Raw genomic sequence first — 14,763 nt, 5'->3', positions numbered from 1 at the left:
TCTGACATATGAGGTCTAACTCTAGCTGCCTCCTTTCGCCACCTGTATGCGAATTCTCTGTAACTTTCGGTCGACTTCTGCTTCATTTTCTCGAAGGAGTAGCGATCAGGAACGATCTCCACATTGTAGGCGAATCATTCGATGAAGTCCTTAGTGAAACGACCCCAAAAATGCCCAAAAATGTGTTTCGGAAACACCTATAATTGTAATTTCCATATATCTCAAAATCCGTGCATCATTTCGGAAATTCGACTTCATATTCTTATTCAGGGGGTCAAATTGAGTGGGAAATGAGTCTAACCCGAATTTTAGAACAACCGTATCAAAATTTGAAAATCGCAAAAAATGCGATTTTGAGGGTCAACTTTAAAGGGGCATATCTCTCAGCACACAAGGAACTGGAAGGAGCTCAAACTATCAAAATTAAAGCTCTGTGAGTTAGCTTTCCAACGCAATTTGTTTCACCTCATTCCGAGTTAGGATGAAGGAGTTATGACCATTTTCGTAAAACCTGTCCGGCAGAAAATGCAAATTCCAGTAGCCGAAAACACTGTTCACCCGCCTCAATTTTTTTTCTAAGTGTTGGGACGTTTTTATAAAAAGGGGACATATCCATACTTAGTCATTTAACTTCAAAACATCCAAAAACTCTCTCTAAACCCTCTCCAAAAATTCCACCAAGATCATCAACCAAATTCAAGGATCCCAAGCTTTAATTCCGGATTCAAGATTCAATCTCAAGCAATTCTCCATTCCAATCTTCATCAAGAATTCTCCAAAGTTGAGGTATGTGGGTTGATTGTGGAAACCTTCCTTTCCACAAGTCCAACCATTTATCCTCTATTTTACTTCAAGTTTATGGGTCCTTATGATCATTTATGAACTCTTGAATTATGGAATTATTACTACACATCCTATTATGGTCTATTTTTGTATATTATCATGAAATGGAATGATTATATGATGTTTATGGTTTTCATGCCTCAATGATCAAATTATGAAGGTTGTTATATATGTATATATATATGTATGTTGTTGGTGGGCTGTTTTATATGGATTTTGAAATTGGTTGGACTTAGTACTCTTGAAGTACATGATTTCATTGACATGAACAATAGCCCATTATGTGTTTGATAAAATGCCATTTATAGTATTCTTAGGAAATGGAAGGTCCAATGTACGTCTTATGAATCGAATGGTTATATAATTATTGAAATGATGATGAAATGGACACATGTATATGATTTTCTCTATATAGTGTGTGAGTCGACCAAGCCTAGTACGGGGGGTAGTAGGCCCGTATAACCATATCGAGGGGTTTGTACCTTGGTCCCTAGCTCGGGGGGTGGTAGGCCCGGGTAACCACATTGAGGGGTTTGTACCTCTTTTGCCTCTCCAAGGGGGTGGTAGGCCTTGGAAATACTATATTGATGGTCACTCACCACATATGTACTATGTCCCACTAAATATGATTTTTATGTAAGCGTCATTATATATATATCGTTTCATTAATGTGCTATCTAACGGGTATTATTATGCATTTTCCTATGATGTCCATCTATTGTAGCATTGCATTGTATCCCATATACTTAGTACATTCAAATGTACTAACGCATACTCTATGCCTACATGATGTCACCATGTAGGGACCGGAGCACCGCTTGACCCTCCTCTTCCGCGTGGCTAATACGATTTTCTATCAAGGTTATTGGTGAGTCCTCCATTCCGGGGACGTTGCTTATGATCTTTTGCTATGTATAAGACTTTTTCTTTTTAGTTATGTTTTGACTATGAGGGTGAGCCCGGTAGTTTGTCTTGGCCCCCGCTAAGTACTCATGTTTAGAGGTGGTGTTGGATAAGTTGTGTATTATGCTTGAGCTTGACTCATCTATGGTATTTTTGTATCGTTCTTATTTTTGTTTCTCTTGCTCCCTTAGTCCCGATTCCCCCCTTAATTATGTTTATCGCTTATGGTCATTTTATTTGCTTCCGCGACCAAGGATGTGTAATGATACGCTATGAGGCTTGTTTGGGGTTCCTTCGGGTTCCCCATTCGCCGGTCACGTCTAGGCCCTAGGCTTGGGTCGTGACAATTAGGATTACTCACTACAAACAATGGTTCGAGTCTTAGCTCAAAATATTTCCGGGCTGTTACACCTATGCTCCTCTATATATAGTAGTTGAGGGAGTTTTGAGGAAAGAGAACCAAGTGAAGTAGTAAGACTTTGCCAATTTTAAAAGATTCTCTTTCGACTTGCTTATTTTGTAGTATTTATATTTTGTTGATTCGTGTGTCCTCTAATTAATTAGAGAAGGCTTGTTTAATCCTCTGCTGAAATTGTTTCTTAGGACAATGCATAGCATGACTCAAGTATAAGATTTATATATACATACATATTACTTAAGAATATTATTGCAGTAGTATTTATCCTATTTCTTTTATTATTATTTTGATATTATATTTTCTCCATCTATTATATTCTCAAACAAAAGGCATCGACAAGATGGATCTAATCAAGCATAATGAGATTGTGGACAAAGTAAGAGATGCATCGGAGACATGGGGTTTCTTCCAAGTGGTTAATCACGACATTCCAATATTTGTCGTTCATAAAATGTTATGAAGAGCCGGACAATTTTTTGAGCAAGATATCGAGATTAAGAAGCAATATTACACTCGAGATATCATGAAAAAGGTGGTTCATGCTAGCAATTTTGATTTTTATAGCCCTTATGTTCCAGCTGCAAATTGGAGAGATTACATTTACTTTAAAATGACTCCTAACCCTCCCAGTCCAGAATAATTTCCAAGACCATGTAGGTATATTTTCTTAATATGAATTAGAAAGCCAACAAATAATTTAATATGTATTATGCGGTGATAAAAATTGAGACGTGGTGCTTCATTAATTTTACAAAATTGTTTCAGGGAAATACTTATGGACTACTCTAAGCATATGATGAAATTGGGGCTGTTCCTTGCTTGGATTATTGTTTGAAGGTCTCGGTCTTGGCCGTTGTTAACTCTAAAATATGGATTGCGCGGAGGGGATTTGTGTTTTGGCCCTTTACTATGCAGCATGCCCTCAGCCAGAACTCACCATAGGCACCAACAAACATTCTGATAATGATTTTATCAGAGTGCTTCTACAAGATAAACATGGAGGACTTCAAGTGCTTCACCAGAATCAATGGGTTGATGTTCCTCCTACGCGTGGTGCCCTTGTGGTCAACATTGGAGATCTTTTGCATGCTAATTTCCTTTTTCTTTACTAATCCATGTACGATCCATAAGAGTGAATATACCATTTTCTTATTTTGGTTTTTTTTCCAGCTCATAACAAATGACAAATCTATAAGTGTTGAGCACATAGTATTGGCAAATAAAGTTGGACCAAGATTGTCAGTTACGTGCTTCTTCGGCACAAATTCAATGTCATCTTCCAAGCTTTATGGACCGATTGTTGAATTGTTGTCAGAAGGTAACCCTCCAAAATATCATGCAACAACAGTGAAAGACTATCGTGAGTACTAACGTAAAAAAGGTGTAGATGGAACTTCTGCATTGACGCGTTACAAGATCTAATCTTAATGTAATAACTAAATTTATGATGAGATCTGAGAATTTTACTTTTGATGTTGGTTATTACGTATTGTATTGTATCGTCTTGTTACTTTAAATACAACGTTTGTTTGTAAAGACAACTTAAGTTTTGTTGTATTGTGTTGTTAAATCTTTTGTTATGTAATGAAAGAAAGTCCCATTTTATATATGTAACAAACGATTTAAAAGCGTTGAGGCTGGTATCAAAAGGAAATGTTGATGCTGGAAACATCGAAGTGCCACGAATATTCGTTCCACCAACTACAACAGAGGAATTTGTAAGCAGTTGTGAAACAAAGTTCATTTTTCCAGTGATAGATCGAATTAAGCATAATGAGATTGTGGACAAAGTTTAAGAAGCATCGTAGACTTGGGGCATAAATTCTTCCAAGTCATTGATCATGTCAGTCCATTAGTTTTCCTATTGTATAGGGTGGAAATTGATTGAATACATGTGGCACTTGAGGGAAAGAACAAAGAGACCCGGGAAAGGTTGTTACATGAGAAGGCGTTCTTGGTAAGGGGAAAGCAAAAAAATGCTACAGGCTAAGGAAGGTTCGGAAGCTTATGACGTGGACAAAGAGACAAAGGGGAACAAAATGTTAAAAGGATCAGGTGCGTGGAGGAGCTTATATAGATCTGAAGGCTGGAGGAATATCAGCTGCAATCACCCATTCACCTTCCATCATTGATCTTGGTACTTGAGAAATTACCACAATAATTATATCATCTTGTTAGTCAAATTTATATTTACTTAGCATGATTATCATTTCTCTAAATATTCCAAACAAGTTCATTAAACATATAGTCTTATTGTATTTTCATACCCTATTAGCTTTAGTACCTAAAGAAGATGGAGATGAACATGATGGATCTTTGGGAACAACATCTAAATGATAACACCATATTTTTTTCCTTTAACATAGTAGAAATTGATCCATTAGTTGAAATCAAAAAAAGATTTCTCCATCCTCAGGATTCATCAAAGCTCTCTTCTAATATAAAACTAGAAGCACATAAACTAACATAGATTAAATAGAGAAGAAACTTCAACATAATAAAAATATCAAAAGAAGGAATTTTTCTTCATCTTTTTCTACCTTCTAAAATTGAAGTTAAAGACAAAATATATAGGCCACAAGGTAGAAAGAGGACATCCAAATTATTAAGTAATATTAAAGCCTTAAAGGATATCCAATGTATATGAATTGTCTATAATAAATTGCAAACATTTAAACAGTAATCAAAATAAGAATTCAAATGGTTCTTGTTCAAATTTGTAAAACTTAAAATCCCATTTTTGCGTCTCATTTTGGACGAAACTCGACTCCTTCAACAATGAGTCCACCTTTGTAAATATGACTCATCTCAAACAGTCTTGCTTCAACAGGACCGTCGGTGCCTTTCTTGCTATCAAAATATCCCAATTTTACTTCCATCCATCCATCTCCTGTCATTTTTGGGATATTCCCACTTTCTTGCAATCTTGAAAGGTGCACAGTGTTGGCCTGATTTTTAGTATCAGTTTCACTCCAATAATTAACAAACCTAATACTTGATTTATCAGATTCAAGTCTATAATCACACATATTTACCAACTTGAACACCGAATAAGCATTATATTCTGTCTTTTGTGACAATATTTATGTGTCTATTGTTCCACGAATATCCAATTGATTCCCAATGATAAGATATGCCACTTCAGAGAATCTGTAAAAGCATTGCAAGAAACATTTGTAAGGAAAATTCATTTAAAAAAATAAAAGATATGTAGGGATTTATCTATTTAGCAGGTGTACCATATGCGAATGTAAAAATATTAAAATATTGAGTCATACATGGTATTATTTAATTAACTTTTTATAGCAGTTTTTTTTATTTTTACCATCAAAACATTGACAAGAATTAGTGCACCATGTCTGTGCCATATAAAGACCATTATCGGTGGGGGGTAGTTAAGACATTCATGTTAATGTCTCTCTTTTCAAGGGCATGAACCACCTTTTCTAAACTACAGATTAATATTAACCATCTTTGTTGTGTGCTAATTGTCCCTCATTAATCATATCATATAATATTATTTTACTATACTATGCTAATAAAGGGAAGCTCTTAACTTCAAAGTTTGAGTATTAGCCTTTAGCTACTCAGAAGCATTTCCTACCAAGAATTTTCTCATATCCAGAGTTTGAACCCCATCTGTTGTCCCACATTCTTTGATGGTAATATTTTCTCTTAGTTGTTATATTATTCTAACATCTCCTATCCCAATTCATGATTTGTGCAAATTTTCCAAGTAACTATCAGTTATGGAATCATAATTAATAATTAGTATCTTCATCTACCCAATGTGAATATGCATATAGAATACATAATGTAATTTATGATATTTTTGTATCCAGACCAAATTGCCATAATGTTTGATTCATTGCATATTAAAATGAAGGTAATAATTATTCATAATTGTACGCTACACATAAATGAAGGTAATATCATCTTTCACATTCCAATATTTATTTGCTTGTCCTTTAAGTTTCTAATGTTACAATAGCATTTATGCGTAGCTTTTAGTTTGTAATTTATATGAGTAAGACATCAAAGTGTAAAATCATTTGATTCTTTTCCTTTTTGTCCACAACAATCTACTCTTTTTGACTATTATATTTTGGTCAGCTTCAGCAATAATGTCCAGATAATTTCTTTTTCAATTAAAAACAATTTTTTTACCAATTGCTAATATTTAGGTTTATATATATATATATATGGTCTAACTTGTAATATTTTATTGTATTCTATCTATCAAGTTAAGTGATCGGTGTTCGGTCTCCAAGCTTTGGAGCACCAAGCATCAATGACAAAATTCACAGAGAGGGAGAAGTTAGTATAAAGGGAAGAGGAAGGAAAGCAAACTACTTTGTTGAATAAATCCTCTTAAAGGAAAACGTATTTGTAGATAAATGAGTTGCACATCAAATAAAAAAAAATGAAAAGAGATGAACCTGGAATCGCGGTGTACACCCCATTGCCAAGAGAATGCATCATCACTATCTAACATTATGACCTCTCTCGATGGTATCATAAAACTCTTCTTCCCACTATGCTTATCAAGGAAAAAACTCTGAAATAGAAAAAATAAAATTTCAGTTTGATGAATCTAAATTTACACCATGTAAGATCAAAGAAAGCGTTTCATAGTATTTTTTTTTTCATTTCAAAGCGTTATCATCCTACCTGTTTGGATGGTTACTATACAAATATAGTTTCACAATGTATCACATTGTATTTTTTTTATAATGTGTATAAATTTTTCTAGTAATTTTATATGTTCATCTTGAGTCCTTGAATATAATAATATATCATCTATGTATATTATACAATTCACATTGGTATCTTCTTGGTGCATTCTTATATCCAAATGGTAATACATTCCATTCATAGAATCCTTGTGGTACTGTGAAAGCTGTTAATTTTTTGGATTCGTCTTCTAATTTTAGATGGTAAAATCCTGACTTACAATCAAACTTACTGAAGTAATTGTATCCTTGGAGTTGTCTTATTTTTAATACTTTGTTTGGTATTGGGTAATTATATGTTTTGTTTTTGCATTTAGATTTCTATAGTCAATAACCATCCGGCTTTTTCCTCTTTTTTGTTCGCTATGTTTGTTTACTATAAATGCTGGACTTGTATGTTTACTATTACTTTCTTGTATATAATTATTTTCTAGTAATTCTTTTATATGCATTTTGAATTCTGTCAAATCATTAAAATTGTATTTTAATGGTTTTTGGGTTATTATGCTATTATCATCAATTAATTCTATTTTTACTTTTGTTTTATGTTTTTCCCATCCTTTTAAGGGATTTTCACTATATAATTGTTCTAGTTTTTCTTGAATTATTTTTAGTTTATCTATAGAAAATACAATTAATTTGATATTATGGTTACTTTCTGTTATATTTTCTAGTTTCAGGGTAATCTTTTCACTTCCTTTGATCCATGGTGTGGTTTTTCTATTTTTGTTGGTTACTCTTTCTGCTCCTACTTTTTGTTTACATGGTGTAGTAAACCACCAGTGTGTTTTTGTTATCACATGGGGGTATAGTTTTTCTAAGAATGACATTCCTAAAAGCATATCCTTATTTATGAATTCGTAACTATATATGTCTTCTATAGTTAATATTTTATCCCATATTTGTAATTTTATATTTTTTGTTTTGTATGTTATCATACTCCCTTCATTATTAAATCCTGTTACTACTATTGGTGTTTTTAACTTTTTCCATTTTTCTTCGGGAAGGCAATTATGTTTACTCATATTAGCTTCTTCTCCTGTATCTAACATAGGAGTGTAATATCTGTTGTAGCAATTTTCTATTATTATTTTTGCAAGTATATATATTTTCATATTGTTCTTTTTATTATGACTTTCTTATATTTATATGTTATGGTCAATTGTGTATTTTCTAAATTATATGGTTTCATTTCTTCTAACCATTTTATTCCTAATATTATATTATCTCCTTGGTAAACTTTGAATTTTATTGGTATTACTATTCCTCCAATAATTATTTCTTTTTCTGCTATTTCATCAAAATTTAATAACACTTTTGGTAATTCTGGGCACATTTGTTCTTTAGAGGTTATTTCATCTTCTGTTACTAACTCTCTTGTTATGTAATTTTCTATAATGTACTTTCTTTGTTCTATTATTCCAGTTATGTAATAATGGTATGGTTCTATATCTTTAATCATTTGATAATCTATTGATTTTCTTGAGGGTTGGGGTGTTTCATTACTGTGGTTTATTCCTTTTATTCTATTTGATGTGCTTATTCTGTCACTTACTATTTCTAAATCTTCTTCTATATCTATTTCTTTGTAACTATAATCATTATTATCTATTACTGTAACAATTTGTTCAAAAGGATTTTCTATCTTTATTCTATTTATTTATTTTTTGCTGTTATTTTGTGTTTTGTTGTTAATACATATAGATTTTTACATCTTGCTGTAAATATCTTGCTTCCTGGTGCTAACTCTATTCCTGTCATTTTCCAATACAATACTAGGGATTTATCTATGTTTCTATCGTTTACTGCTACTGAATTATTAGCGCTTATTATAAATTTAAATTTCTGGTATATTAGATTTCCTTTTACTGCACTTATTATGCTTTTATCTATAGGTTCTACTATCCTGTCATCTGCTAGGTATATTTCTATTGGTGTATCTATTCCTTCTCTGAAACATGATTTTATTAATATTTTTGTTCCTCCTAGATGTACATATTTTATTGGGTCTTCAGCTTTGATTTCTTGTATTTCTTTATTTATTATTCTCTTATTTATTATTGGTATTTTTGCTTTCCCTTTGGTATATTTACAATCTATTATGTGTTCTTTTTGGCTTACCACGTAATAATCTTCTTTTGTCTTTTAAATAAATTCTTTATTATTGGTACTTTAAATATTTTTTCTACGCTTAGGTCTAATTCTTTTCCTTATATTTGTTCGAATATATTAATATCAAATATTACCTTTTGTTCTATAGATTCGTCAGTTATATGCTCCTCCTGAGTTATTATCTGTACGTCTTTTTCAGTCATCTATATCATATAAATTATCTTCTTCTTCGTTTATTTCATTTTCGGATAATTCATATATACTATCATCACTTTCTGGTTCATAATCTATATATTCTATTTGTGTATATTCTTCATTATTGATTATTACTTCAGATATTTGTTTCTTTTTTTGGGATTTTTGGGTAATTTACAATCTTTAGCTATATGTCCTAGTTTTCCACAATTATAACAAGTGCATTCAGTTATTTTTTTCTTTGGTCTAATTGGTCTTTTTGTATTAGGATTTTTTATGTAGTATCTTCTTCGAGGTCTTTTGTACTTTTACTGGGATTTATATTTTTTATATTTACCTGGTTTTCTATATTTCTTTATATAGTAATTATCATTACATCCAAATTAAGGTGGTACTTTATCCTTGCAACATGCTAAGTTTCTAATTATGGTTTTTTCCATTTTCATTTCTTCTCTATATTTTCCACATATTTCTGAATACCATTTTTCTAAGTATCTTATCCTTGCTCCTAAAGTATCTTGTAGTCCTGCTTCATTCCAGTCTTTTATTATCTTTGAACTGAAGGGTTCTGGTAATTTTGTAAAGTATAGTTTCCGTATTTCTTTTCCTTCTTCTGTATTATATGTTCCTTTATAATAATATTCTCTAAATACACACGTATATTCTTCTATATAACACATATTACATATTGCTAATTTTAACATTAAATTTCTATTTAACTGCTTTCCTCTATTTTGTTCTTCTGTTTCTGTAGTCGTACTACTAAATTCATTTCTTATAGCTATTTCATATTTATTTAATATATCAATTGGTGTTGTTGCTATTTCACCATCTATTCTCTTATTATTTTTTAATGTTTTTATACTTTCTTCTCCCAGATTTTGTAACCATAGTTTTACTGTTCCTATAAATGTTCTTTCTATATATCCTGATACTTCTATCATTCCTATTTTATTATCTATTAATTGTTTTGATATATATCCTACCCATAATTGGATTGTTTTATTTATATCTGTTACGCAGTCTAGATCTAAAAAAATATTTTGAGTGGTTGTTGAGGTTGGTGTCCATTTTTTATTTAATCTTTTATTCCATATACTATCATACCTATCATATTGTTCATAACTAACTGTATAATAGTTAGGTTTTAATTCTTTTGGGTTTTTAACTTCTGATGTACTTGCTTTTGTATCCTTAATATCGCCTGCATTTATTTCTGTGAATTTTATATCTTTATCTTCTATATTTGCTAATATTTCTGTATATGTTTCACTTATATCTGATCCTTGTTCTGAGTGGTTTTCATTTATATGTTCTTCATTTATATCATCAATACTTATTTCTGGTTCTTCATTTTTTAATTTTTCTTTAAACTTTTCTATTTCGTCTTTTAATTTTGTCTCAATCTCTCTTTCTTTTTGTTTAGTTGCGTATAGTTCTTTTAATGTGGCTAATTCTTTTTCTAAAGCAATTATCTTATCATTTTTTGTTTCTTCGATTTGTTGTATTTCTAGTTTTGCTTGTTGTCTAATAATTTCTATCTCTTTTTTCCTGTCTATTTCTTCGTTTTCTCTAGCTATCCGGACCATGACTGTCAAACTATCTTCTAATCTTACTGTTTCTTTTTCTAGCATTAGATATAAATTTTCACCTATTTTTTTATATTTCCTTCCTAAGCTTGAAAATATTATTTTTATTTTTAATCCGTCTTGGTTTTCATATGTTTTTTCATCTATAGAAAATTCTTCTTTATTCATTATGGGTTGTGTTTTAGTTTATATTCAATCTGTTGTACTTGTAGCTGTAATTCAAATATTGTTTTTCTTTGAGCTAACATAGATTTTTGGCATACTCCTACATATATGTTAGAATTAAGCCTTTCCTGTTTATGTTTTAACTCATAACGTTTTTCTATAACTGCTCTAATTAATTCTTGTTTGTGTTGTTCTTTATTCATATTATCCATAGCTCTGATACCAATTTGGGGGGGGGTGCGTTTTCTTTGTGAGCATGTTATTAGGTATTGAATGCTTTATCAATAATTGAAGATTATAAACGTACAATATTATAAAGAAAAATAGCACACGTTGTAAAGTTCTTATATAAAAAGGGTATAGACTTTTATAAAATAGGATTATAAGTAATAAGAAAATGAAAATATATTAAACACACACAACACATCAAATTATTCATTATAGAAGTTGAGACTTTCATCTTTATATAATGATGTATTTACTGATATAATACAATAATATTTAAGTAACAATCAATATAAATATTGTTATTAAAATAAAATATGATACAATGGAATATATTAGATAGCAAGCACTCAAAGGGCACAATGTTCAATTTGAATAACCTAAACTTTGGAGAGAGAAACGGAACAAAAATTGAGACTTGTATGCCACCCTACCCAAAAAAATGAGTATAATATAAACAACAAATGTGATAAGTGTGGCAATTAATGAATTGAATAGAAAATTATAAGATATTACATTTGAAATTGTGGTGAATATAAAAAATAAAATACAAGGTGATCATTTCTTTTTACCTACTTGAGCTATCCGAGTACTTTGGTATCAAGAGAAGAGCTAGAGGAAGGAAAATAGTTCAATTAAATCACCTTGCTTGAAATTAGAGCGACGCAAATAGGGTTAAATGATTATTTAAAATTATATACGGACTATTTAATTCACTTAATACAAGGAAAATTTCTAGTTTAGGAATAAAGAGAGTTCATAGATTATTTTAGCTTATGAGTTTAAACCCTAGGTGTGACACCTTGTATTTTTTTATCTCTATACATGATTTTTTTACTCCATCACTATCTGGTGCATGTGTTGATGAGAGGTAGAAACATATGAAGATATTAATTGAGGATTCATCTTAACCCAACACTTTCATATCAGAGCATGAATTTATGTGTAAAAAATTATGATAAATATAACAAATAGTAGATATGAACCCACACCATTAAAAATAACAAGTTAAATATTAAGAACCTTGAAATCCAATCCATAAAGATTAAATCTTGATTTTGCCTCATGTGAGAGGTAGCATGTATCAATAAATAATTTAGGCATGTACACACAATTGATATTAAATAGCAAAATACTAAAATAATAAAAAATAACCACATCAAAATGAAATTTTACCAATTTGCCTCCATCAAGGACAATGTGAGAATCACACAAATGGAAAAAGAGCTCCTTTTTGGTGTTGCAAACAAGAGGAAAAACATATCTATCAATTATTTCTTGATAATCATGGGGCAAAAATCTTCTCCAAATTTCATCTGATTCACCAATAAATTCTAATCCATTGGATAAAATTATTGATCTTACTGCATCTGCTGGAGTTGTTTTTGAAATGATTTCAAATTTGCAACCTTCTAACAAGCTTTCAAAATAATCCATTGGAGCAATGAAGTTGGAATAATTCATGTCACAACTCATATAAAAATATATAACAATTATTTTTGTTCAAAACATTATATTTGAATAAATAATCAAAAGGGGAAAATATTTTAATTAAAAATCTATATTGTCAATTATAGGTATAAGTACAAATAAGCATGATATTATGTTTTTCTACTGTAGTTGAACTATATAGTACATTAATATTTTACTTTATATTAATTTCTTCCTTACTCCATTAGTACTCCATCATTATTTACCCTAATAAGATACAAAATACTAAATAATACATTCACACAACTTAAATTTTATTATTCAAATTATTTTAAAGAAAATAATAGAAAAGGCAATCAATTTGTCAGCACGACTTTAAAATAAAAATTATAAATATAAAACTTTTTTCCTCTTGGAATAATGTTTAAATAATGAATCTATCATTTGGCCATAGATTTAAAAATTTAATCTTGAAATTTATTTTTTGAAAAAATAATTGATTTTGAGCCAATTTTTGGAAATGGAAAATATTTGAAGATCTTATCAAATTTCATGGTCAAATACCATCCAGAGAAGGAAAGAAATTAAACAATAAACTTCAAATATTTGGTGAACAAAATGCTTCATTATTTATATTATATAATGTAGGATATTTGTATAAAGTAAATAAGCACATCATACATTTTTTGCAAGGGTCAAATGTCGCTCAGTTTTTATTCATTCAACGTGTAGTACTTTTTTTATTCTGTACAGGTAATAACACATGAATATCATATTATTTTTTAAACTCCACTCTTCTGAATAATTATAAAATAGAAGATGAGGAATATATATTATTAAGCTATTCATTTACAATTAGTTTAATATATAAAATCTTAAAATCAAATAAACTTGGAAAACAACTTAAAAACCACTCAAACACCAATCAAAATTGATGTTATACACTCTAATTTTTGGAGGATCGTATGAACCCCTTATATTATTTTAAAGTGGAATAGATTACCATATATATGTTGATGTGGCAGAAAGAGTGAAATACACCTTCCTTAAGAGAGTGAGAAGTAATATTCTTACTTTATTTTATTTGTATCTCTCTCTCTCCCTCTCTCTCCTATCACCTTAATTAAAGTTATTTACATTAACACAACATATTAAAATGAATCCTCCCTAAAATCACTGATCAAAATGGAAAGTTCACCCTCACATAGACAAACTATACCAAATGAATGTTAACTTTGTATGTTCACCCCAAAATACATCACAAATAATTTAAGACATTTCACTCATAAACGGGTGTACTACAATTTCTTTTATTAGTTAACTTTTCATGTAAAACTATATCTCTTCTTCAACAATAAATATGAGGTTACTCACTTCACGTTTTCGCATTCATATTTTATCGTCTTCTACTTATAATGTTGTATTTTGGTCTTTAAAATTTGATAGTCATGTCTCAACAATTCGTAAGGTATATACATTCAATTGAACAACATGTATGTAAATGCAAAGAGTATTATCAAATAAAATGATCGAGGACTCTAAGGAACTTCAGTCGTTATAATTTTTGTTGTTGTGTGCATTCAAAGGTAAAAAAATTAAGTTTTACGCTTTAAATTATATAAATATCACTACAAAAAAGGGGTCAAACTGTGAGGGTTAAAGTTCCAAATTGTTGGGGTTTAAAACCCTGCTAGTTACTGTTACAAGGGTTTCAAGGACTCATGTATTTACGTGTGCCACAATTAATTTGTGGCAGTTTTTAAGCTACCCCAGCAACAATTTCCGGCATTCAAATAACGACAGTTTTAACTCCCATTATCTATTTCAGGAAATAATTTCATGGAGTTTTTAACCTCTACCAATCATTTTTATAAAAGTTTAGTACCTCTTTTCCAATCCCGAGCCTACATCTTGGACGTGGCCGACACCCTAGAACCATCGCTGGTGATTTTTAATGTTTCAAGCACACCTCATTCAATTATAGGTGTTCAACGATCGTAAATCAGTATAAAACCAAACTAAATGAGTTGGGGTCGAATCCCACAGGGAGCGGTACGTGTTTCAGATTCAATCTGGAAGTATAAATGTGGTCAAATCAGTCATAGGAATAAAAATTATCGAATAAAGACATCATTCAAATCAAGGGGTC

At 30.5% G+C, this 14,763-nt stretch overlaps 1 pseudogene; it reads left to right on the top strand.

Moving 5' to 3' along the window:
- Positions 1–3,586, top strand: part of LOC107062461 (1-aminocyclopropane-1-carboxylate oxidase homolog) — a 16,398-nt pseudogene extending 12,812 nt beyond the window's left edge.
- Positions 3,587–14,763: the final 11,177 nt, after the last annotated feature.

Source organism: Solanum tuberosum, unplaced genomic scaffold (genome assembly GCF_000226075.1).
Source record: "Solanum tuberosum cultivar DM 1-3 516 R44 unplaced genomic scaffold, SolTub_3.0 scf00230, whole genome shotgun sequence".
Lineage (NCBI taxonomy): Eukaryota > Viridiplantae > Streptophyta > Magnoliopsida > Solanales > Solanaceae > Solanum > Solanum tuberosum.
Note: the sequence above shows the minus strand (reverse complement) of the source record. Positions and strands in the feature narration are given on the sequence as shown.